This window comes from Staurois parvus, unplaced genomic scaffold (genome assembly GCF_062004578.1).
Source record: "Staurois parvus isolate SC_StPar_1 unplaced genomic scaffold, SC_StPar_1.0 ptg000538l, whole genome shotgun sequence".
NCBI classification, from domain to species: Eukaryota; Metazoa; Chordata; class Amphibia; order Anura; family Ranidae; genus Staurois; species Staurois parvus.
In genome coordinates this window covers 3,080,990-3,108,229 of record NW_028318334.1, presented here as the reverse complement: position 1 = coordinate 3,108,229, position 27,240 = coordinate 3,080,990, and the positions used below count along the sequence as shown (strand labels likewise).

The following is a 27,240-nucleotide window of genomic DNA, read 5'->3' as shown; positions in this document are numbered from 1 at the left end:
GGTCACTTCTTTTGACATATTGTCCTCCTAAAACATATTCTTGTTTATCTGGCTTCAAAAAAATGTCCGCCGCCCCGCATAGACAGCGACACATTGGAGGAGGCTGAACTGTATAACTGAGGTACAACGCAGCGAGCGATTCTATGAGGAGAAGAGCAGGCGCGCACCGTGCGTTGCAGGCCGGGAGTCCAAGGAGAGAGTGCGCGCGCACCCAATGGTTTGGGCTGACGGATGGGGGCGTGGTGGTGAGGACGGTGTGCAGCATTACACCAGGCAGGTGGCGCTGCTGAGCGAGCGGAGGCTGTAGAGTGGACGGGCTGTGTAGTCGTCCATGCAGAGCGGAGCAGAGGCTGCAGACATAACAGTCACCCGGGGGGATTCAATGTGCAACAGGCGCCGGAGGAGGGAAGACAAGGAGCCCACCCGGCATCGTCCTCCTCCCCTGGGGGAAGCCGGGAGCGCACACCTCCCTGGGGGAAGAGCCGAGGTGAGGAGCTGGGCACAGGCTGGGGCTGTCACACACTGGCCGTGCTGTCATGTCTTCCTGGCATGGAGCCCGCTGTCACTGCTGTGTGTGTGGGGGGAATGGTGCTCTCGGGTGCCGGGAGAGGTGTCATGGCTCTACCCCCCACCCCTAGTGTGAGTGCACCTGGCTGGGGGAATGGGGCGAGCACTGCATACCCAACATGTGACTGGAGGAGGGGGGATGAGGGGACAGTCATGGCAGGCTGGTCACACAGTATGGGCAGAAGTGTCATCTCCATGACTGCGGGGAGTCAGAGGCTGCTGCAGCCTGTGTGGTCAGGAGGGGGCGCTGTCATGGCAAGTGTTGTTGGAAGGTTTATTCATGACAGTGTTCTTGAATGTGCAGAGTATGGGAGGTCAGAACAAGCATGGCCAGGAGGGGGCAGCGCTGTCGGAACGGGCATGGCCAGGAGGGGGCAGCGCTGTCGGAACGGGCATGGCCAGGAGGGGGCAGCGCTGTCGGAACGGGCAGGGCCAGGAGGGGGCAGCGCTGTCGGAACAGGCAGGGCCAGGAGGGGGCAACGTTGTCGCAACGGGCAGGGCCAGGAGGGGGCAGCGCTGTCGGAACAGGCAGGGCCAGGAGGGGGCAACGTTGTCGGAACGGGCAGGGCCAGGAGGGGGCAACGTTGTCGGAACGGGCAGGGCCAGGAGGGGGCAGCGCTGTCGGAACGGGCAGGGCCAGATGAGGGGGCAGCGCTGTCGGAACGGGCAGGGCCAGATGAGGGGGCAGCGCTGTCGGAACGGGCAGGGCCAGATGAGGGGGCAGCGCTGTCGGAACGGGCAGGGCCAGATGAGGGGGCAGCGCTGTCGGAACGGGCAGGGCCAGATGAGGGGGCAGCGCTGTCGGAACGGGCAGGGCCAGATGAGGGGGCAGCGCTGTCGGAACGGGCAGGGCCAGGTGGGGGGACAGCGCTGTCGGAACGGGCAGGGCCAGATGAGGGGGCAGCGCTGTCGGAACGGGCAGGGCCAGATGAGGGGGCAGCGCTGTCGGAACGGGCAGGGCCAGATGAGGGGGCAGCGCTGTCGGAACGGGCAGGGCCAGATGAGGGGGCAGCGCTGTCGGAACGGGCAGGGCCAGATGAGGGGGCAGCGCTGTCGGAACGGGCAGGGCCAGATGAGGGGGCAGCGCTGTCGGAACGGGCAGGGCCAGATGAGGGGGCAGCGCTGTCGGAACGGGCAGGGCCAGATGAGGGGGCAGCGCTGTCGGAACGGGCAGGGCCAGATGAGGGGGCAGCGTTGTCGGAACGGGCACGGCCAGGTGAGGGGGCAGCGCTGTCGGGACGGGCAGGGCCAGGTGGGGGGTAGCGCTGTCGGGACGGGCACGGCCAGGTGGGGGGGCAGCGCTTTCGGGACGGGCATGGCCAGTAGGGGGCAGTGCTTTCGGGTCGAGCATAACTGGCAATGACAGCGCTGTCAGGACAAGTGTGCTGTCCTCTGCCAGCTATGTTTATCCTGACAGCACTGCCGCCTCCCAGCTACACTCACCCTGACAGTGCTGCCTCCTCCTGGCCATGCTCGTCCTGACAGTGCATCCCCTCCCTGGCCATGGTTGCACTAATGCACTCACAGTGCTGTCTGTTTCCTGCCACACTCACCCTAACTGGCATCATGGCTGGCAGGGGGTAGTGCTCTCAACCAGGCTCATCCTAACAGCACTGCCCCCTCCAGGCCATAAATGTTGTGACAACACTGCCTCCCAGCCATGACTATTATGCTGAGTGTAGAAGGGGGCAGCACTGTTGCAACATTTATGGTCTGGAGGGGGTAGTGCTGTCAGGGTGAGCATGGCTGCCAGGGGGCAATGCTGTGAGAATGGGCTTGGCTGGGAGGAGGTAGCACTGATGGGCATGACTGGAACAGGGCAGTGCTGTCAGGCTGAGCATAGCAGTCAGGGGGCAGTGCTGTCAGGATGAGTGTGGTTGACAGCGCTGCCACCTGCCAGCCATACTTGTCCTGACAGCACTGCCCACTTCCAGCTGTGCCCGTTAGCGCTACATTCTCATAGCACTGCCCCCTCTCAGCCATGCTCATCCTGACAGTGCTGCCCCCTGCCAGCCATTCTGCCAGTCAGGGCAAGTGTGACTTGGAAGTGACAACGTTGTGAGGGCAAACAAGGACAGAAGGAGGCAGCACTATCGGGGCAAGTGTGGCTGGGAGGGGGCAGTTGTGTCAGAGTAAGCACTGCCAGGTGGGGGCAGCACAGTGAGGGAAATGTATGGCTGGGAGGGGGCAGTTGTGTCAGAGTAAGCACTGTCAGTGGGGGCAGCACAGTGAGGTAATGTATGGCTGGCAGGGGGCAGTAGTGTCAGAGTAAGCACTACCAGGTGGGGGCAGCACAGTGAGGGAAATGTATGGCTGGCAGGGGGTGCAGTGGTGTCAGTGTAAGCACTGCCAGGTGGGGGCAGCACAGTGAGGGAAATGTATGGCTGGCAGGGGGCAGCACAGTGAGGCAATGTATGGCTGGCAGGGGGAAGCACAGTGAGGCAATGTATGGCTGGCAGGGGGCAGCATAGTGAGGGAATGTATGGCTGGCAGGGGGCAGCACAGTGAGGGAATGTATGGCTGGCAGGGGGCAGCACAGTGAGGGAATGTATGGCTGGCAGGGGGCAGCATAGTGAGGGAATGTATGGCTGGCAGGGGGCAGCACAGTATCTGCTTATGTTGATGTGAGTGTAAGGTTACCGGCACACACTACTGCGGTAAGAACATCAGATTCTTGGCAGAAGCATAACTACTTGAGGATGGGCTGTACATATTCATGTAGAAGTATTCTTCTAGCTTTACTTGGTGTGTGTCATACACTTGTACCTGTGTGTAATACCATCCAGCAACACAGATGTATCTATACACATCGCTGGGTTACATGCCTGTGTGTACATGCCCATTGAAAGCAATGGGTTGCATTTAGATCTGTAAAATAAAAAAGGCTAAATTCCTAAAAATGTGTTGTTTTTCGGTGTCTGTGTGTAAGAGCCCTTAAGCTGGGTATAACCATTTGTAATCGCATCATCTGACATTGTTTGGGTACTGGACTTGATTTCTGCTGTCCAATATCATTGGGGAGGTTAGACTTGGTGATGATATTCTATCTATTCTAGAGTATCCCAGTGAAGTAAACCCGTCACAAACCTAACCAACTCAGACTGAGCATATGATGATGGCAGAGGTTACGTTCAGTAAAACTCAATAGTTCCAGAGACATGGCGACTAAAGTTACGTTCAGATCTTTACTTTCACTACAAAAGTTGGGCTTGGCCCTCCTCTACCCATTTCTGATTGGTTCCTTAATGTGACCTGTGGCCTCACTGACCAGTAAGGAGAACCAGGAGGTTGGGTTGCTGATTTGTTTTTTTTTGTACAGGAAAAGTTGATATCCATACAATGTAGCCGCCTGTATCTTTGGTTGTAGGGATTGTTCTGACACGGCCTTTCACTGATCATAGCCTCCAATTACACGTTTGTTTGTCTTAGGCTCTGCTTGTATTGTCCACGTTTGGGAGAGATTTCATTTAGTTCTGCCCGGCTGTTAGACCTGCTTTTGTTGACACGTCTGTTTATATAATGTTGCTTGAAGACGCATAGCATTTCACAAGCAGCAGTTCATTGTAGGCTTTTGAACTTGACTGTTTACAAGTCACCAGAGGACTCCAGAGTTCATTTGTGAAGTGCTGAAGCTCGTTCTTTGTAAAACCTTTAACCGGAAATTCTGTAACATTATTGTGAGATTGATTTATTTGGGGTATATTGTGATGATTTCTTTTCTTTTTTTTCTTTTTTTTTTTTTTAATACGTTGCATAGGAAAGTGAAGGTGAGCTTAGTTGTCATTTTGAAGACAAGTAGTATACTTTATCACAGGTTAGTTGTGGTAGATGTGCCTATTGGGTACTTCTGATGACTTCCAGCGCTCCTTCTGCTTTGTTATAAAAAGTTATGTGCTTCTAAAACTATTTATACCTTTAGGCTCAGTTCACACCAGTTTTGTCAGCAGGCGTCAGGCAGGTGTTTGGGAAGCGTTTCTAATGCTTCTCAAAGGCATATAAAAATTCTGCACATGGCAGCACACAGTGCTGTTCACACTGACGCCTCGTGTCCAGTCAGGAGGAGTTGAAGCCTCCCATTCAAGTCTATCGTGCCGCTCGTCGGCGGTTGCAGAGTATTAATATCATTTAACTTCATTATAGGTGTTTGTGGTGTGGTTTTAACGCTTGGCAAATGACTATCAACCGCCTCAAAACCGCGCATAGGGCATTTGGGGAGCATAAAAACACTTCCCTAACACCTGTCAAACGCTATAGGGGCGTTTGACAAGAGTTAGAATTAAAGTCAAGTGTGAATTAGCCCTTAAAGTGATATTAAAAGCAATTACAAAAATAGATAACAAACATGTTATACTTACTTGCTTTGGGTAATGGTTTTGCACAGAGCAGCCCTGATCCTCCTCTTCTCAGCTCCCCTACTGGCATTTCTGGCCCCTTCCTCCTGCCGAGTGTCCCCAAAGCAAGCCACTTGCTTTGGGGGCAGATGAGCAGGTTCACTCCCAAGCTGCTGCTCTCTGTGTCCATTGACACAAGGAGCACGGCTTGGCCCCGCCCCCGGCTTTCTCCTCATTGGCTCACGGACTGTGATTGAGTAGAAGGAGCCAATAACCCCCGCTGCTGTCTCAGCTAATGAGAAGGGAGAGACACTGCGCCTGTGGATTGAGATGGGGCTCAGGTAAGTATTGGGAGGGCTGGAGGGGCTGCTGCTCAATCACTTTATTGTGTTCCCTGCATTAAGACAAACAATGTTTTGTAGCTTGCTGTCCTCCCTCCTTCCCTATGTGAAAGGGAAGACATGGGAGAAGAGATCCAGGGCTGTGCATGGCTGCATCTCTTCCCCCCTCTCTTTCTCTTCACACAGGGACTTGGACAGTGGCAGGAGCCTGCTGCTGGCTATCAAATGCCATGAGGAAGACATAGACACACAAAACTTGGGAGCGAGCACGCACTGTGTACCCCATAACAAGCAGCTTGCTATTGTGGCGCCCAAAGAAGAGTAGTAGTCAAGGGACCCCAGAAGAGGAGATTTGGGGCCACTCTGTGCAAAGGCATTGCACAGAGTAGGTGAGTATATTATGGTTATTATTTTAACTGCTTTATACTGCTACAGGGCAACATGGGTGCACAAAATCACGTGTATATATACATGTGGGTTTGCATTTCTGGGTAAGGGGCGTGCGTGCCCTATCCGTGCAGCCATTCGTGTCCGTGGCTGTCAATCACCGGGTCCCAGCCGGTGATTACTCACTGGCGCCTGGTGGCACAGCACAGCCATCCAAAGCAGTGTGATTTCAGTGAAGCACTAACACACGGCTCTATAGTAAAACACCCAGCACACAGTTAACCCTTTGATCGCCCCTCATGCTAACTCCTTTCTGCCCAGTGCCATTAGAACAGTGTCGGCGCTTTTTTTGTTAGCACTGATTACTGTATTAGTGTCACTGGGGATGTCAGTGACACCAAGTCAGTTCCCCCCCAGCGTGAGAATACCCGCCACAGTCCCGTTGTAGGCCACTGATCGCCGCCATTACTAGTAAAAAAAAAAAAGAAAAATTTTTTTTAGCAAAGACATGTAGCAGAATACATTTTGGCCTAAATTTATGACGACGTTTGATTTTTTAAAATTTTTTTACTGGACATGTTTAATAGCAAAAAGTCAAAAAGATTTTTTTTTCTCAAAATTGTTGCTTTTTTTTTTTTTTTTTATAGCGCAAAAAATTAAAACCGCACAGACGATCAAATACCATCAAAAGAAAGCTCAATTAGTGGGGAAAAAAATACTTAAATTTGGTTAAGTGTTGCATGACCGTGCAATTATCAGTTAAAGTAACGCAGTGCCGTAATGCAGAAAATGGCCTGGTCAGGAAGGGGGATAAATCCTCAGGAGGGCAAGTGGTTAATAAAAGAAAAAAATGTGCCTTTAGTAAAACTTTATTCATAATAGTTCAGTCATTAGAACAGTCTTGTTTTATATATTTATTTGTTAAACAATAAAGACCCCTTTTACACATGCAGTCTGATCAGTTCTGTTTGTCTGTGTTTTAGGCAGACCTGATCAGAAGTGCTATTTAAATCTGTGAGCAGGTGGATGTAAACGTGTGTGTCTGTTTACATCGACAGTCTGGAAAAAAAATGGAAAAAGTCTCTCCTTTTCTGTTTTTTTCTACTGAAATAATGATGGATTGGGGGTAGTGTGATATAAACAGACAACAAGTCCATTTACGTTCGATTGCCCATAGATCTAATTTGGATCCTGAAGGCTTCAGGTGTTATATAGAGCTAAACACTTAATGGAACCGGATGTCACAAAAGTGACATCTGTCCCATTTTCTGCTCCCATTCAGCAGGGAATCTGTTTGTGGATCTCCTGCTGATCGGACTGGACATGGCCTGTGTGAAAGAAGCCAAGTCAATAAGTACTTTTAGTGATTAAAGGATAAGTTCATCTTTCTACAAAAAATAACAAATGCTCTTTTTTTTTTTGCAGGTAAAAAAATGTGCATTTATTATTTTTTTGTAGTAGTGTAGTAGGAGCCTGTAAAGCATTGCACCAGTGATCAGCAGATCAGTAATGCCAGTCCCCTGCAGACTGTCAGTGTATCTGCTTGCTTGTACATCCTCTATGGGCAAGCCGATACTTCTGTCAGGAAGACTCAATGAACTACCACAACGCTCACAGTGCCATGGTAGTTCAGTCAGAACTGCAAGTCAACAGCCACTAAGGCTGATGTGAAATGTACTATATATATATATATATATATATATATATATATATATGCGCTGCGTAATTTGATGACGCTGTATCAGTACCTGAAATGAATAAAATAAATTGTCATGTAAATTAAACAGGTAAAGACCTCTCCATATTGTCAAAAAGCTAAAAACCAGTTATTGATTGAAAAGTTATACACTCGCATGTAAAATGGAAAATAATGCGCATAGTCAAAGATCCAAAGCCAGCCTGTATTTTGTAATCCGCGATGGCGTTAGATCCAAGCTCTGCCCGATTGGTTTCATTGTCTAAAGATGTCTTCCGGGGCTAGGAAGATGTCTTTTGATGACAAAAACGGTATATCCCCCTGATGAGCCACAAGACCCTGTGACGTAACGCATGGGGGAGGGACTGGATGGTGTCACGATGCTCGGAATACGAGACAGTGTAACTATACACTGCTATAAGATGAATGTATCGATCAATGTGCATATTGGAATTAACTTGTGTGATATAGTGTGGTGCGCTGAGGCACTTTTTAAATGTGAGAGCTTAACTTAAAGTCGTTTTTTATGAATAATAAATAGCTTTTAAAAGGATAAAGCATTATATTTGGTGGTTTCCTTCTCTCTCTATGGCTGAGGAGGATTGCTGAGTGGAGGTGGAACAGCATAGGAGTATATAAAATCTATGGAGAAGACGTGGATGCATCTCATTCGTATGAGAATGCTGATACAAGTCCTATGTGAGGCACGCAAGCGCTATATGACCTTACTGAATGGTTCGGTTATATATTGCAGGTGAGAGTACATCCGGTGGAGGGTATTCATATCACTTCCAGTATATAGGCACGAAGTGGTGATGAAATAACTGAAGGAGCTATACCAGTTTATATCAAAAATTGAAGAGTGTGAATCTACTGGATTGTGGATGGTGTGTATATACAGTCAGGTCCATAAATATTGGGACATCGACACAATTCTAACATTTTTGGCTCTATACACCACCACAATGGATTTGAAATGAAACGAACAAGATGTGCTTTAACTGCAGACTGTCAGCTTTAATTTGAGGGTATTTACATCCAAATCAGGTGAACGGTGTAGGAATTACAACAGTTTGCATATGTGCCTCCCACTTGTTAAGGGACCAAAAGTAATGGGACAATTGGCTTCTCAGCTGTTCCATGGCCAGGTGTGTGTTATTCCCTCATTATCCCAATTACAATGAGCAGATAAAAGGTCCAGAGTTCATTTCAAGTGTGCTATTTGCATTTGGAATCTGTTGCTGTCAACTCTCAAGATGAGATCCAAAGAGCTGTCACTATCAGTGAAGCAAGCCATCATTAGGCTGAAAAAACAAAACAAACCCATCAGAGAGATAGCAAAAACATTAGGCGTGGCCCAAACTACTGTTTGGAACATCCTTAAAAAGAAGGAACGCTCCGGTGAGCTCAGCAACACCAAAAGACCCGGAAGACCACGGAAAACAACTGTGGTGGATGACCGAAGAATTCTTTCCCTGGTGAAGAAAACACCCTTCACAACAGTTGGCCCGATCAAGAACACTCTCCAGGAGGTAGGTGTATGTGTGTCAAAGTCACCAATCAAGAGAAGACTTCACCAGAGTGAATACAGAGGGTTCACCACAAGATGTAAACCATTGGTGAGCCTCATAAACAGGAAGGCCAGATTAGAGTTTGCCAAACAACATGTAAAAAAGCCTTCACAGTTCTGGAACAACATCCTATGGACAGATGAGACCGAGATCAACTTGTACCAGAGTGATGGGAAGAGAAGAGTATGGAGAAGGAAAGGAACTGCTCATGATCCTAAGCATACCACCTCATCAGTGAAGCATGGTGGTGGTAGTGTCATGGCGTGGGCATGTATGGCTGCCAATGGAACTGGTTCTCTTGTATTTATTGATGATGTGACTGCTGACAAGCAGCAGGATGAATTCTGAAGTTTCGGGCAATATTATCTGCTCATATTCAGCCAAATGCTTCAGAACTCATTGGACGCCGCTTCACAGTGCAGATGGACAATGACCCAAAGCATACTGCAAAAGCAACCAAAGAGTTTTTTAAGGGAAAGAAGTGGAATGTTATGCAATGGCCAAGTCAATCACCTGACCTGAATCCGATTGAGCATGCATTTCACTTGCTGAAGACAAAACTGAAGGAAAAATGCCCCAAGAACAAGCGGGAACTGAAGACAGTTGCAGTAGAGGCCTGGCAGAGCATCACCAGGGATGAAACCCAGCATCTGGTGATGTCTATGCGTTCCAGACTTCAGGCTGTAATTGACTGTAAAGGATTTGCAGCCAAGTATTAAAAAGTGAAAGTTTGATTTATGATTATTATTCTGTCCCATTACTTTTGGTCCCTTAACAAGTGGGAGGCACATATGCAAACTGTTGTAATTCCTACACCGTTCACCTGATTTGGATGTAAATACCCTCAAATTAAAGCTGAGAGTCTGCAGTTAAAGCACATCTTGTTTGTTTCATTTCAAATCCATTGTGGTGGTGTATAGAGCCAAAAATGTTAGAATTGTGTCCATGTCCCAATATTTATGGACCTGACTGTATATATATAGGACTAACACTGGACTGAGCAAATATAATTCTATAACTCTGTATTTTATAGTATGATTTTTTTTTTTTTTTGTGTGTATGTTATGAAAATTGTGTTTGGTTTGTTTGAGTGAAGCACGGCACTTCTTGGGAAAATACTGTGCCAGATAACACATTAGATGTGAGTGTGCATAGTGTGGGCTATTCACTCTGGTATAGAATCTGAACAGAGCAGCTCACAGGGGTTTTCTGTTTATGCTTCACATATATATTATACATTCACATCAGTCCCTACCCTCCAGGAGTTTACAATCTAATGTCCCAAACTCTCATTCATACATACACATACTAGGGCCAATTTAAACAGAAACCAATTAACGATGCTTTTATTTATGTAATACCTTTATCCAAAAAGGAAACAACTGTTGTAACTGCCTATAATGCTTGAGGTGTGGTTTGAATTTGTTAATGTATCTAAATCTGCTAGTGCATCTAACACTTCTCTTCCCCCAGACTGACAATGCTGCTGTCTAAAAGTGTCATCCTTGCTCCTTCATCCAGAGTGTAGACACCCTAAGGCCCTGTTCACATCTGCTCTTTGTTTGAATGTATGCACTTTGTTGTACGACACACATAGGGCAACTCATTCACTTGAATTGGCTTCCCTATGTGTGACAAATGCACCAAAAGAAGCTCCTACAATTTTTCAGTTGTTTTTTACCACACAACAAACTGCACGTTTTCCAACCGTGTTTGGGTTGCCATTAACAATCAATGGTGCCACAAGCATAATACGCATTTTTCATGTGTTTTGGGTACATGCGTGGAAACATGCAGATGTCAATGGAGCCTTAGGCGGGGAGGACATTACTGGCCAGATCACTGGGGAAAAACAAGGGGGGGGAAAGCCTAAAAAAGAAAACTAATATAGCCACCACATCTAAGGATTGGTAAGCTACAATATATTATATTTTGGATTTGGGGGTAATGCTCCATTTTAAACAGATCCTGCCCGGCCTATAGTGGATTGACGACTGGGTGGTCCTGTTCTCCCTGTGACTGGACATCCCTCAGACACAGCGCTTCCCCGCTGACGGTAAAGAGCCAATGACATTGGCTTTTTACCACGTGATCAACTGTGACCTGTCAGAGCCGATCATAAGTGTAAACACACAGCAATCACTCACTGTTGCTATCTTCTCGTCCTCACACACCAATCTTGTGCGAGGAGGAGAACCTAGGAACAGCAAGTTTTTCAAACCCTTTGATTGCTACTGTGCACCACACTGCCCCTAATAAAGAGTCTCTGTCAGTGGAGCCGCCAGTGGATCTGTCAGTGGAGCCGCCAGTGGATCTGTCAGTGGAGCCGCCAGTGGATCTGTCAGTGGAGCCGCCAGTGGATCTGTCAGTGGAGCCGCCAGTGGATCTGTCAGTGGAGCCGCCAGTGGATCTGTCAGTGGAGCCGCCAGTGGATCTGTCAGTGGAGCCATCAATGCAGCCATCAGTACACAGCCCATCAGTGGACCGGTCAGCGCATCCCCATCAGTGGACCGGTCAGCGCATCCCCATCAGTGGACCGGTCAGTGAACCTGTCAGTGCATTCATCAGTGTACCTGTCATTGCATTCATCAGTGCAGCCAATCTGTGTACCTGTCACCACAGCCATCAGTGCACCCTAATCAGTGTACTTGTCACACACAACTGTACAAGTTGACACAACTACCGCCCATCAGCAGTGTACCCATCACAGCCATCCATCAGCAGTTTACTTCTTATACAGCCACAATAACCAGAGCCGCAATGTCCAATAAATATTTTACTACTGGGGAGGTGCTCAAAATCCTCAGGATGTCGGATGACAGCATCGGGGAGCTCTCACCATCCAATTCGGAACACGAACCAGTGGAAAGTAGTGGGTCAGTGACAGAATCGGAGGAGGAAGCAGTCCCTTCCAAAAGGATACGGCGCTCTGAAGAGCAGGCAACAATGAGCAGTGCAATACACCCCAATGGTCAATCAGCAGACACCAATGGCACTAGACCCGAGGATGAAAGTACCAGAACTGGAGCATCCCACCAGACCCCAAGAATTAGGGCCCAAACTTATCTTCCTGATGCCCTGGCAAACCCTTTATGGCTGCGTTCCACCTCAGGATGAGCTTCAATCCCACCTTTCACCGCACAGCCAGGTGTGCAGACCAATACTGAACATTTTTCAGAAATTGATTTTTTTTTATTTGGTTTTCCCTGCCGATTTACTGCAATACATTGTGGACCGGACAAACCTTTTTGCTAAGCAGTATACTGATAACAATCCCGGTACATCCTATGCCCCTTCTTTTCTATGGAGACGTCTCATAGTGGAGTAGTTAAAATTAGTTTTTGGGGCTTACAAAAACAAAAACCCGACTTGCATGCCTACTGGTCCACCAACCCTATCCATCATATACTCATCTATTATGCTGTAATGTCCCGTTCACGCTATGATGTGATCATGCTATTCCTGCATTTCAATGACAACTTGCAGTGCCCTCCCCGAGATCATCCCAACTATGACGAGCTATACAAAATCCGCCCCCTAATAAATTCTTTTGCTAAGAGACATGCAGAACTTTATGTCCCTGAGCAACAAATTTGTGTGGATGAATCCCTTGTCCACTTCACTGGCTGGCTGGGATTTATTATTATAGAGGATTTATATAGTGCCAACAGTTTGCGCAGCACTTTACAATATAATGGGAGACTGTACAATTACAATACATTTCAGTACAGAAGGAATATGAGGGCCCTGCTCGTGGAGCTTACTGGGGGAAGCAATACATCCCCAGTAAAATGGCCAGGTATGGATTGAAGCTGAACAATTTCTGTGAAAGAGCTACAGGATATGTGCATGCATTCCGCATGTATGAAGGCAAAGACTCCCAGCTCCAGCCCCCTGAGTGCCCAACCTACATCTGCACAAGTGGCAGAATTGTCTAGGACCTGGCATTCCCACTGTTCCAAAAAGGTTATCATACCTACCTTGATAACAATGATACCACTCTTCCCCTTTTCCGGCATCTGTACCGTGAGAAAACCTCAGCCTGTGGTACCACCCAAAAAAATAGGGCTTCCCACAAAGTTTAGTAATCAGAAGGTTACAAAGGGCGGAATCCGCAAGTTTGAGAAACAAGAAAGTGTTGGCCATGAAATGGAGGGATAAGTGAGATGTCTACGTCCTGTCCACTATCCACAATGACACCTTGGTGGAATTCATGGAAGACGCGGTCCCATCCAAAAACCTGATTGTATCCACGATTATAATCGGTTCATGGGGGGGTGGATTTAAATGACCAGATGCTACAGCCCTACAGTCTTCCACCTGCACTGACCTCGGCTTGTTAATCAACCATGTTTTTTGCCTGCCGCTTGAACTGATCTTTTGCCCTGCTACTGTAGTAGTGGGATGCAAGATAACACAGGAGTCTCACACATGTGAGGGGCTTCAGAGTAGAGAAAACCAGTTTTTGGTAATTTTGTAGTGTTTTGTAATTCCCGGATCAGGGTCTTTTAGTCCGGAGGTTTCGAAGAGATTGGGTGGGACGAAGCCTCTACTCCTGTGACCAGGTCTTACCTGACCGAGGCCCTAAGCCTGATGTTCCTTCCTGCTGCCTGGACCAATACTGTGCTGACCATATCTCTGCCTGCTGCCTGTAATGACCCAGGACTTTTTTTGGACCATGTTCTTGCCTGCTACCTGAACCAGTACTTTGTTTGTGTTGACCAAATCGCTTCCTACTGCCTGTAATGACCCAGGACTTTTTATGGACCATGCTCATGCCCAGGGGTGGGCTGACAACTCATGGGGCCCCCGGGCAATAGGGGATCATGGGGCCCGTGTCCTTGCCCAAACTCAAAAAAGCCTCTTAAAAAGGTACCAGGGGCATCTCATGGGGCCCCCTACTGACCCTGGGCCCTCGGGCAGTGCCCGAGTTTCCAAATGGTCAGTCCGCCCCTGCTCATGTCTGCTACCTGAATCAGTACTTTGGCTGTGTTGACCATATCACTGCCTGTAATGACCCAGGGCTTTTTTTGGACTGCTGCCTTGACTATTCATTTGGCTATTGCTGACTATATCTCTGTCTGCTTCCTGGACCACTGCTGTCCTCTGCAGACAACTTCTCTACTACAACCACAGGTAATCTTCTGTTTACCCTTTGTTTAGCTAGGCTGCGAAAAAGTATCTTGCATGTGATATCACCATACCCAGGAGGAATAGCAGAATGTATTTTGGGGTGTAATTTTGCTATGTCCATGCTGTGTTATAAATATCTTACAAATTTAAAACTTTTTTTTTTTTTCACTTTCCACATTTTTCAAAAACTTGTGGAAAACAATGACACATTCAAAAGACTCATTATGCCTCATAGAATATACTTTGGGGTTTTTGCTGGGGTCATTTTGTGGTTAATTCCATTGTCCTGGTGCTCCAGGGCCTTCAGAAATGAAATAGGTAGTCAGGAAATTAAATGTGTAATTTATGCCCCTAGAACGCCTGATGGTGCTACTTGGATGTTGGGCCTCTGTATGTGGCCAGGCTGTGGAAAAGTCCCACACATGTAGTATTGTCATATTCAGGACAAGTAGCAGAATGTATTTTGGGGTGTAATTCTTGGTATGTATATGCTATGTGTTAGAAGTATCTTATAAATTGACAACTTTTTGTAACAAAAAAAAAGTGTTTTCATTTCCTTTCCACAGTTTTCAAAAACTTGTGGAAAAAAAATGACACGTTCAAAAGACTCATTATGCCTCATAGAATATATGTTGGAGTGTTTGCTTTCCAAAATTGAGTAATTTTGTGGGTAATTCCATTGTCCTGGTGCTCCATGGCCTTCAAAAATGTGATAGGTAAGCAGGAAATTAAAAGTGTAATTTATGCCTCTAGAACGCCTGATGGTGCTACTTGGATCGCGGGCCCCTGTATGTGGCCAAGCTGTGTAAAAGTCTCATACATGTAGTATCGCCAAACTCAGGACAAGTAGCAGAATGTGTTTTGGGGTGTAATTGCAAGTATGCATATGCCGTGTCTGAGAAATAACTTGTTAATATGACCAAAAAAAAAAATCATTTCTTAATTTTCCCAAGAATTGGTTTAAACAACTTCAAAAAAAATCAGCATGCCTCTTACTAAATAGCTTGGACTGTCTACTTTCCAAAAAGCAGTCATTTGGGGGGTATATGTACTTTCCTGGCATGTTAGGGCCGCAAGAAATTAGAGTTAGATCGTCAGTACATCAGGTGTGATCAATTTTCAATTTGCGGCGCACTCCCAGCACAAAGACAGGTACGCAAATATGTGGCCCCATGGAAAAAAGCCCAGTTCTGTGAGACCGAATATTAGTGTTATGTCTGCATCAAGGGGTTAAAGTGGTTGTAAACCCCTCCATATACCCAGTTAAGTGACTGGCCTCAGCTGATACACAGATTTAAACAAATCATCCTACATACTGTAAGCTGTACCTGTGTATCTGTAGTCTTCTCTTCTCTACATCTGTTCAAAAGTCCAGAATTTATAAAGCATGTCTGAGCTGTCAGAAAAAAGGGGGCAGAGAGCTGTTATTACACACTGCAGTGCTCAACTTCACAATCGGGTGCCCACTGTGCATGCGTGAGTCACACTGTGCCTCTTAAATGATCTGGCAGTCTTCTGGGATCTGTCAAGTGTCCCAGAAGACTGCTGGGGGAATTAGGGGGGCTGAACTTCCGCCTCAGTCAAAATCGGGTACCCGCTCCCCAAGCGGAGCTTTCATAGCATAGTTTTATGCCAGAAGTGAGCCGGTCTATAAGGCTTCATTCACACAAGGTGCCTGTTTAAACCCCTCTGAATGCCAGAACTGGCAAATAAAAGGCACTTAACCACTTCCTGTCAGAGGTTCACATATCGGATGCCTCTACACCCTGTTCCAAATTATTATGCAAATTCTATTTAAGTGTCACAAAGATTAAATATTTTGTTTTTCAGTTTAACTCATGGATGGCATTGTGTGTCAGGGCTCTTTGGATCACTGAAAACAATCTCAAACACCTGTGATAATTAGATTGGCCGGTGAGCCCAATTTAAGGAAAAACTACTAAAGGAGGGTGTTCCACATTATTAAGCAGAGCACCATTTTCAAGCAATATGGGGAAGAAAAAGGATCTCTCTGCTGCCGAAAAGAGTGAAATAGTTCAATGCCTTGGACGAGGTATGAAAACAGTAGATATTTCACCAAAACTTGAGCGTGATCATCGCACTATTAAGAGATTTGCGGCTGATTCAGAGCACAGACGGGTTCGTGCAGATAAAGACACATTGAGGAAGATTTCTGCCAGATCCATGCATCGGATCAAGAGAGCAGCTGCTAAAATAACTACAAAGCAGCAAACAGATATTTGAAGCTGCTGGTGCCTCTGGAGTCCCACGGACATCAAGGTGTAGAGTCCTCCAGAGTCTTGTAACTGTATATAAACCTTCTATTCGGCCACCACTAACCAATGCTCACAAGCAGAAACGGCTGCATTGGGCAGAAAAATACATGAAGACTAATTTTCAAACAGTCCTGTTCACTGATGAGTGCCGTGCAACCCTGGATGGTCCAGATGGAGTAGTGGATGGTTGGTGGACAGCCACCCTGTTCCAACAAGGCTGCGACGTCAGCAAGTTGGTGGTGGAGTCATGTTTTGGCCGGAATCATGGGAACAGAGCTGGTCGGCCCCTTTAGGGTCCCCGAAGGTGTAAAGGTGACCTCTGCAAAGTATGTGGAGTTTATGACTGACCACTTTCTTCCCTGGTACAGAAGGAAGAACTATGCTTTCCGTAATAAAATCATCTTCATGCATGACACTGCACCATCTCATGCTGCAAAGAATACCTCTGCATCAATGGCTGCTATGGTGATAAAAGGAGAGAAAGTCATGGTGTGGCCTCCATCCTCCCCTGACCTCAATCCTATTGAGAACCTTTGCCTCCCACCCTCATAGATCTTTTGCTTGAGGATGCTCCAGTTTACATCCAAACAGCAGCTCTGGGAGGCTATTCTGACATCTTGCAAACAAATTCAAACAGAAATTGTCCAAAAACTCACAAGTTCAATGGATGCAAGACTTGTGAAGCTGCTATCAAATAAGGGGTCCTATGTTACAATGTATCGTGACCTGTTAAAATGTTGTTAAAAGTTTGATTGAAATAACTTTTGATTTCAGTAAATATGCTGCAAACACAACAAATGACAATTTTCAGTTCTTTACAACCTATAAAGTGTTTTGAAACTTACTGTGCGTAATAATTTGGAACAGTGCATTGGAAGTTTTTTATGTTTAACAAAAATACTGTCATTAGGAGGTTTGTTCAATAAAATTTGAATTGTACTCTTAATAGTTGATAACATGAGAATTATGCTGACTGTTATTTACATCAATTATTTAGGTAAATGAGAAAAATATCATTTGCATAATAATTTGGAACACGGTGTAGGCAGGTGATCTCTAACGTCGAGAGGCCACATATATGCAGCTGTATGGAAACACTTTTCTGTGCTCTCCCCTGGGCACTCCCAGCACAGTTACCTGCAGGGACCGGAAGTCTCCCGATGCATACAGGGGAGGCACAAAATGTGTATATATACATGGTTTTGCATTTCTGGGTTGGGGGCACGTGCCCTACCCACACTGCTAATTGCTGGCTTGGCTATCAATCACCAGGTCCCGACCAGTGATTACTCGCTAGTACCTGGTGATCATGAAGCATTACCAACGGAGGGAGAGAACTGTATGAAAACAATACAGATCTCTCCCCTATCAGCTCCTGCACACTGCTTTGTATGGCTCTGCATAGCAGAGTCATTCAAAGCAATGTGCTTACAGTTGTAAGCATTAACACAGCCCACAGTAAAACGGCACACAGTGAACCCTTTGATCGCCCCACGTTAACCCCTTCCTGCCCAGTGCCATTAGTACAGTGTCAGTGCCCCCCAGTGTCAGAATGCCTGCTGCAGTCCCACCATAAGTCTCTGATTGCCACCATTACTAGTAAAAATAAAAAATAAAATAAATAAAAATCCCAGTATATATACCGCCATTTGTAAATGCTAGAACTTTCACGTAAACCAATTAATTTACAAGTATTGGGATTTTTTGTAGCAGACATGTAGCAGAATACATTTTGGCCTAAATTTATGGTGAAATTTTGATTTTTGATTTTTTTTATTGGACATGTTTTAATAGCAAAATGTAAAAAATATTTGTTTTTTCTCAAAATTGTCTTTTTTTTTTTTTTTAATATTTATCTAAAAAAATAAAAATAAAAAATGCACAGGTGCTCAAATACCCCCGAAAGAAAGCTTTATTCGTGGGGGAAAAAAAAGGACGTGAATTTCATTTGGGTGCAGCGTTGCATTACCGTGCAATTGTCAGTTAAAGTAATGCAGCGCCGTAACGCAAAACATGGCCTGGTCAGGAAGGGGGGGAAATCCTCAGGAGGGCAAGTGGTTAAAAGGCTGGGGTCAGAGGCGGGGAGGGGTTAAAAATGTTGCAAAAGGTGTGTTGCACATGCGTCTAGGCCAGGGGTGGGCAAACTTTTTGACTTGAGGGCCGCAATGGGTTCATATATTGGACCCGGGGGCCGGACCAAGAGTAGATGAATGATGTGTATGTGTCATCCATAGTAAGCATAGTAATATTCCCCCATAGTAAGCATAGTAATTAATCCCCCATATAGTAATTCATCCCCCATATAGTAATTCATCCCCCCTATAGTAATTCATTCCCCATATTAATTCATCCCCCATATTAAGTCCCCAAGTCCCCCCTGTGTCAATTCACTTACCTTTGCTCCGCGCGTTCCTCTCGCCGTGTTCCCGTGCCGTTCCGGTGTAGCATGAAAATCTGTCTCCTATGAGGATCTGTCCCCCTCGACGTATCTGCGCATGTGCCAGTTTCAGGCATTAGCAGCCGATCGGCGATCTCCGACACATGTGCAGATACGTCGAGGGGGGCAGATCCTCATAGGAGACAGATTTTCATGCTACACCGGTCTTCAGGGCGGACTGTGAGAGGAGCCTAGCTCCCCTCACGTTCGTCACGCTGCCCCGCCTACACACATCCTGACAGCCATCCTGACAGTATCACGCTCCGCGGGCCGGATTAAAAGGTCCGCCAGGCCGTAGTTTGCCCATTGCTGGTCTAGGCGTATTTAGGCACATCTAGCGATTGAACGTTGCATTCTATTGGCCAGAATATTAATTAATTCTTGCCATTGAAAATTTATTAATGCTCAAATGCTAGACGCATCTGGGCGTGTTCCGCTTTTTGCGGTTATTTTTCCTGCTCTTCGGCTGCCTTAGGTGGGGTTTTTTTCCTGTCTGTAAATGCTCCTCTTCTAAGATTCCTTTAAATGCCGATGTGTGCATGGATACATAGAGGTACTTTTACAGGCTGAATAAAAGAAATCTTAATGCATGTAACAGCTGTGTTTTTAACCTCTGTGTTCATGAGGCCCAATGTTGTAAACAGCTAGGATTATAAAACATTGGCTAATTAAACAAGTTGGCTTGTGTTTTATTACCATAAGAAGTAGAAACAAATGTTTTTCGTATGTTCATATTTGGGAAAAAATACTAACCATTATTGTACGCTTTTAATTACTTTTCCCAAATAATTGACTGGAAGATGGTAGAATATCTTACATTACACAAACAGAACAATTGCACTGAAACTGATGATTACTGTTTTTCGTTTCTATTTTTTAATACATTTTGTTACTTGTTACAAATTGTATTTCAAACCGCTTTACATTATCGCATACATTAAACATGGGTTTTAAATTGGGTCTCTTGTACTGTGCCAGTGCTAGGCTGTAAACTAATCTGGTCGCCACAATGCTTTGATGCACACACAGTGCAGTTCCTATTCTCTCATGGGTTGCAAAGTCTTTTAAATGTTGGTATTCCTATAGAATAGAGTAGAAGCACTACCTGCACTGGTGGGTGTTTTCTACATATGCAGTATATTGCTTTTCAATTGGGTTATCTCTGTTAGTTGGGAAAATTGTATCTTTGGAAATTGGTTTTGTTCTGTGTGCTTGAAGTTCTTTAAACGTATAAAATGCTTGACACGCTTCCTTTTTATAAATGCGCTGGAATAGCTGGTAAAATTAAGGGCTCTTGTCCTGTGTTGCGTTAAAACATTGCAGTGACATTTATTTTCAATGGCAATCCAACACACTTGTGTTGCAACTCACCACAATGCACAGTATTGCCTAACTGGTGCTGTGGAGCACTGCTTTTGAAATAATCTTGCATGTCCAATTATTTTATCTTTTTTTTGGTGCATTGCCAGCCCATTCAAATGAATAGCACAACACACCAAGCCGGACCAGTGTAAATCAGCCCTTCACTTACTGTCTGTTATCATTTCCACTATGTTCAGTAGTGGTTTCCTATCCTTATTGTAAAATATAAATGTAGGAAAATGTAGAAAATTGAGTTTTAAGTTTCCCTCTTAGATTCTACCTGATATAGCTAATATAGAAGGTTCAATAATTTTAGGAGGGTGGAGTGATAAATACTTGTGCATATCAAATGAAACAGCCACCCAAAAAGTTAAAGAAATAAAGAATAAATTTGGATGTTGGACTTCTAGAAAATGGTTGCCAAATTGGAAGAGTTATGTAGTAATGGCGGTAATTGGTGGGTTCAATATTTTGGCTTTGCCCTTTGCAACGGACATGCTGGAACACCTACCTAGAGGAATTCCATATAAACCTGGGAAGAACAGATAATGTCCTTGGTGAGAACTGAACTGAAAGATCATGGTACTGCATGCAAGAGAACTAACCAGTTTATAAATGTGCTACCTTGTGGAACAAACAGCGGAAACTGTTGATAACCAAACATTTCTCAGTTCCTGGCATTTAGTTGGGACCTTATCTTGCCTGGAAACCACATAAAATCCCATAATACTGTGGTATCTGTCAGGGGTAGATGGCTCTAGAATAAATGTATTCTTCCACAAGGCTGTTCTACAGAAATTTGTAGCCTTGTACTGTCCTACTGAGATGGTGAGCACCACCAATGGCGTGTGTCCCATGGATTGAATGACGGTTATTGATATAAATTCAACCCTTTTACTCATTAGTAAAACTTCATCTTTCTGGTAAGAACCCTAAAGCCTGGTTCACACTGATGCGGTGCGGAATTCACAGCGTTTTATGTGCAAATTCCACACCACAACAGAATCGCACCCCGTTCATGCGAACCGCTGCAGATGTAAATGTTAAGTTAACAACACCTCGAAAGCGGTTCACAAAATGCGGTGCGATGTACAGAATCGGATGGCATAGGTGTGAATACCCATGCGATCCGATTCTAGTGCGGACCCAAAAAAGGATCCTGCACATTTTTGGTGCAGGTATGGTGCGAACAGAGCAATACAAAATGCATGGCTCCAATCGCTCCGCACACAAATCGCATGTGATTTGCACAGGAATGCTGTGCGGTCCCTGTGCGAATCACATATACCACACATATGTGAACCCGGGCTAAAGCCTGGTTCACACCTATACAGTTTGATTTTGATGTGTTTCTGTAGTGCTTTGAAACGTTTTTCATGTGTTTTTTGGCCTTTTTTTTTATGCTTTTTTTTTTTGCTTTTGTTTGGGCAGATTCAAAAAAGCAAAATGCACCAAACCTCAAAAACACACTATAGGCTTTTTTTGCAGCATCTCCATTGAAGTCTTTTGAACCGAAAACACACTTTTGCGTTTTAAAAAGTCCCTAACCCATTCCAGAAATGCAGCGAATGAAAAAAGCATAGATGTGAACTTGAAACCATGTTAAATGGATTGTAGTGCATAGGTGTGAGCCAAGCCTAAGGGAAAAGCTTTCTGTCACTTCTGATGAGACCTGGCAGCTGTTGGGAGGCATTTTGACCAATTCCTTTATACAAAAAAAGAATTTTCTCACTTCATGTATAATTTTAGAATGTCTTGTCTGAGTTGCTAGCTTTAGATCACGCCAGAGTAATTCAGTAGTACGGAGGTCAGAACTCTCTGCTGTTGAGTTGGTACCATGTTTTGAGTTGGTCATTGCATGACCCAGCTGCTTTTAAACTGTAGTTTAACTTTTTATATTAAAGGCAAACTCCCCCATCCGTCCATGTTTCCATACTTTATTTTACTGATAAATCACTTTGATAAACACACTCTACCGTGTCTGGTTTTTGCCACCTTGGGTAAGAGCAAATGATTCATGTAGCATTTACTTCCTGAAATCCATCTGCCCTTAGCTCAGGCATGCAGACATGAGGGTGTACTTAACTGAGAAAACCCCTCCTCCCCACCTGAAGACTCTTGGCAAGCATGACATCATTTGACTAGGCCTGGGACCCTGAAAGTAACTGAAAAAATGCAAAAGTTTAAAACACTTAAATACTGTATGATATGCTTCCCTATCTATTTCTAATGCTAGCAGAATAGGAATAAAAAAAAAAGTCAATGTTGATTGAGAATGACGTTCTGCTTTAAAGTGGGTCTCTTGGAATAGCAGTGATTTATGGTACCTTTCATGCAGTTCACTCCCATTCAGTATTTCTGTTATGGCAGACTTACTAACACAGACAATCCCGAGTGCAGGAGATGCCTTCAGATCCACAGCTGGCTCTATTAGGTTCTTTGTCACCTGTTTAAGGTTCTTTTCAGTACACCCTTCCACTCCCTCTAGGAAGAGGAACAAAATAGTTGAAGCTTTCTGTTTGTAAACCCTTTACTGAACTAAACTGATGGGAACCCACTGTAGGTCTTCAGCAATTCTTTTGAAATACTTTCTGGTGTTTTGAGTTTCTGCAACTCTTTTTAACCAGTTCCTGCAAATGATGCCGCCCAGGTGGAAGTCACAGGGCACGCCCGCAAGAGCAACCAGACACATCGGATGACCAATCAGTGTACCGGCTGCTGCCAGTACCATGTGATCGCTGTGACCAATCACAACACCTCACATGACAATTGCACACAATGGATGGTTTTCATTCAGTCACAGCTCATCTGTACCATGTGGTTTATACTATCTATCCATTCAGTCGTATCCAACCCTTGGCGATGGCATGACTCATAAGCAACTTTTTCCATGAATCCTCTTTACCAATTATTTTACAGGGTAGGTTGCCAGGTCGTTCCCCAACCCCTACCATGCAGGAGATCCCAATTTAGACAGGAGCCAATTAACCTACCAGCATGTCTTTGGAGTGTAGGAGGAAACCGGCGTCCCCGGTGGAAACCCACGCGAACACAGGGAGAACATGCAAAATCCATACAGGAGGCGCCATGGTTGGGAAATGAACCCATGACCCAATTACTGCAAGGCAGAAGTGCTAACCACTAAGCCACTGTGCCACTATATATATAAATATTATATATATACACACACTGTATACTTTAAATATATAGTCTACTTTGTAGACAGCTGGTGCATTTTGTTAAGAAAATGGATGCTAGGCCCTCTGCTGACAGATGGCTTGTGATGAGGTGCAGAAGTCACTTTGCTCCTTGTGGCTTTCTGGTCCCTAGTTTTAGTTCCTTAACCATTTTGCCTCTCACACCTGTTCACCCCTTTTGGACCAGAACAATATTTACATTTCTGCTATAGACCTGTTTATTTGGTAATACATTTGTCATTAGTTAAGAACTGTACGTATGTTTTTCTTCTTTTAAGAACAAACAAGGCATTTTTTTTATGATATTGTCTTGCGACAATGATTTTTTTTTAGACAGTAAAACATAACAAAACTAAACAAAACACACTTTCTTTTATTGAGCAGTGTTCATTTAAAAAAATGTAGTGTTACTGCAGATAAAAAGGTGTGTATTTTATTCTCTTATTTGTCCTGTTTAAAATTACACTAAAATTATGATTCTGGTACAAAGCTTTGCAAAGTCATTTACAAGAGAACTAGTTTTCAGTTTTGCGGTTTTTGGGGTTTTTTTTAACCACATGCTCTCCAGAGGATTTACCCCCCCCCCCCTTCCTGACCAGGCCATTTTTTGGGATATGGCACTTCATTATTTTAACTGACAATTGCACAGTCATGCAACGCTGCACAGATAGTGCTTTCTTTCCCCAAAAATAGTGCTTTCTTTCGGTGGTATTTGATCGCCTGTGCATTTTTTATGTTTTGTGCTATAAACAAAAGAGAGACCACCAATTTTGAAAAAAAAAAAACAATATTTTTTACTTTTTGCTATTAAACATGTCCAGTAAAAAAATTTTAAAAATCAAATTTCGTCATAAATTTAGGCCAAAATGTATTCTGCTACATGTCTGTGCTAAAAACAAATCCCAGTATGTGTAAATTAATTGGTTTACGTCACACTGGGATTTTTTTTTTTGTTCCTAGTAATGGCCACGATCAGCGACTTATAGCAGGACTGTGGTGGGCATTCTGACACTGGGGGGAACTGACTTGGTGTCATTGACATCCGCAGTGACACCAATACAGTGATCAGTGCTAATAAAAAGCACTGGCACTGTACTAATGGCACTGGGCAGGAACGGTTAACGTGGGGTGATCAAAGGGTTAAACTGTGTGCTGTTTTACTATGTGGTGTGTGTTTTCCACTGTAAGCACACTGCTTTGTATAGCTCTGCTATGCAGAGTCATACAAAGCAGTGTGCAGGAGCTGACAGGGGAGAGATTTGTGTTGTTTATACACAGGACTCTCCCCCGTTGGTAATACTCAGCGTTCACCGGGTGCCACCAAGGAATCACCGGCCGAGACCCGGTGATTGACAGCCGTAGCCACGAATAGTGGTGTGGGTAGGGCCGTGAGTACAAAATCACGTATATATACGTGATTTTGCACACCCGTGCCGCACTGTAGCAAAATTTCTGCTATAGGGTGGCGTGGAAGCGGTTAAATGGGAAATGTGTAGATGTATGTTAAATGTGTTTAAAATATTAACAAACAAAACAAAAACAAAAAAAGTTTAAATGTTAATGAAATAGAAACAAGCAAAAAAAAAAGGGTTAATTAGGGCTAATTAGAGTAAACCAAGGGTTAATTGGGGTCAAACAGGAATATTTTATGTAATAAAAACACAAAAAATTTTTTTTTTATTTGACAGGATGCTTTAACTGACATTTTAAAATTCAAATTGGGACCTGTGGCTGTGTTCATATGGTTGCTGCATCCCCATAGCTTAACACAAGCTGCCTGTACACAGCTGCAGCCACATAGTAATAAAATCTGATTGCACTGTACAGGCCATAGCACCCATGACCCCCAAGACCTCATTCACAAGCAGAGCTTTATTACCTCAATACATTTCTGTCTGTTAGATTTAGCAGGAATTTTGAGAGTTATTTTGTGTGTGTCCACTAATAATGATTTTATTGCATTTGTTTGTGAATCGAAAATAACACATGAAACAGAAAACTCACAGAAAAAAAAGCAGCAACATGCAATATGAGGTTTAAAAAACATGCATAAAATGCAGGTTAACCACTTCCTGTCCGGCCGCTGTTTATAAACGGCAGGACGGGACACCTACAGGAGCAGGTTGCCGTCTCTAAACGGCACCTTGTATGTGAGGCTCGTGCGCGGCTCCTAGAGCGCGCACCCGCGAGCCCGATGATCGCCGAGTCCGACGGACACGGTGGATTACATGACATGGTATGGGACCAATGAAATCGGTCCCATACCATGTGATCAGCTGTGTCCAATAAGGACACAGCTTAAGTGTAAACAAAAGCCGCATGGTGCGGTTTCCGCCTCCTTCTCCTCTCACGGAGTTGTCTGTGAGAGGAGAAACAGCGAAGAAGAGGGTTGTAGCTAACTGCCCTCCACCTCAGTGACACCTGATCGCCCCTAAAGTGTCCCTGATCGCCCCTAAAGTGTCCCTGATCGCCCCCTAAAGTGTCCCTGATCGCCCCCTAAAGTGTCCCTGATCGCCCCCACAAGTGTCCCTGATCGCCCCCACAAGTGTCCCTGATCGCCCCCACAAGTGTCCCTGATCGCCCCCACAAGTGGCCCTGATTGCCCAACAAGTGGCCCAGCAGTGTCCCTGATTGTCAGTGTCCCTGATCACCACATAGTGGCCCAGCCGTGTTCCTGATCGCCACAGTGTCCCTGATCGTCACAGTATCCCTGATCGCCGCAGTGGCCAAGCAGTGTCCCTGATTGCCGCACAAGTGGCCCAGAAGTGTCCCTGGTCGCCGCAGTGGCCCAGCAGTGTCCCTGATCACCGCAGTGTCCCTGATTGCCGCACAAGTGGTCCAGCAGTGTTCCTGATCGCCGCAGTGTCCCTGATTGCCGCACAAGTGGTCCAGCAGTGTCCCTGATCACCGCAGTGTCCCTGATTGCCGCAGTGGCCCAGCAGTGTTCCTGATCGCCGCACAAGTAACCTAGCATTGTCCCCGATTGCCGCACAAGTGGTCCAGCAGTGTCCCTGATCATCACAGTGGCCCAGCAGTGTCCCTGATCGCCGCAGTGGCCCTGATTGACGCAGTGGCCCAGCAGTGTCCCTGACCACCACACAAGTGGCCCAGCAGTGTCCCTGATCACCGCATTGGCCCAGCAGTGTTCCTGATCACCACACAAGTGGCCCAGCAGTGTCCCTGATCACCGCATTGGCCCAGCAGTGTTCCTGATCACCACACAATTGGCCCAGCAGTGTCCCTGATCCCCACATTGGCCCAGCAGTGTTCCTGATCACCACACAAGTGGCCCAGCAGTGTCCCTGATCGCCGGATAAGTGGTCCAGCAGTGCCCCTGATCACCGCAGTAGTCCAGCAGTGTTTCTGATTGCCACACAAGTGGCCCAGCAGTGTCCTGATCATCGCAGTGGCCCAGCAGTGTCCCTGATCGCCGCAGAAGTGGTCCAGCAGTGTTCCTGATCGCCGCAGTGTCCCAGCAGTGTCCCTGATCACCGCAGTGTCCCCGATTGCTGCACAAGTGGTCCAGCAGTGTCCCTGATCACCGCAGTGTCCCTGATTGCCGCAGTGGCCCAGATCACCACACAAGTGGCCCAGCAGTGTCCCTGATCACCACACAAGTGGTCCAGCAGTGCCCCTGATCACCGCAGTGTCCCTGATCACCGCAGTTGCCCAGCAGTGTTTCTGATCGCCACACAAGTGGCCCAGCAGTGTCCATGGTCGCCGCACAAGTGGTCCAGCAGTGTCCCTGATTGCCACAGTGTCCCTGATCGCCACACAAGTGGCCCAGCAGTGTCCCTGATCACCGCAGTGGCCCAGCAGTGTCCCTGATCACCATACAGTGGCCCAATCAGTGTCCCTGATCACCTTACAGTGTGCCTGTTCATAAAGTGTCCCTGATCTCTGCCACACCAGTGGATCCTGTTCACTGCCATCGTCTGTGAG

The 27,240-nt window shown here is 45.8% G+C and overlaps 1 protein-coding gene across 1 annotated transcript in view; it reads left to right on the top strand.

Annotated features, from left to right (window-relative positions):
- Window positions 1-272: 272 nt before the first annotated feature.
- LOC149451455 (signal transducer and activator of transcription 5B) overlaps window positions 273-27,240 on the top strand; it is a 333,063-nt gene continuing 306,095 nt past the window's right edge. Inside the window, exon 1 of the mRNA XM_089690636.1 lies at window positions 273-487. The gene's annotated coding sequence lies outside the window, so the exon portion shown is untranslated. The remainder of the gene's footprint in view (window positions 488-27,240) is intronic.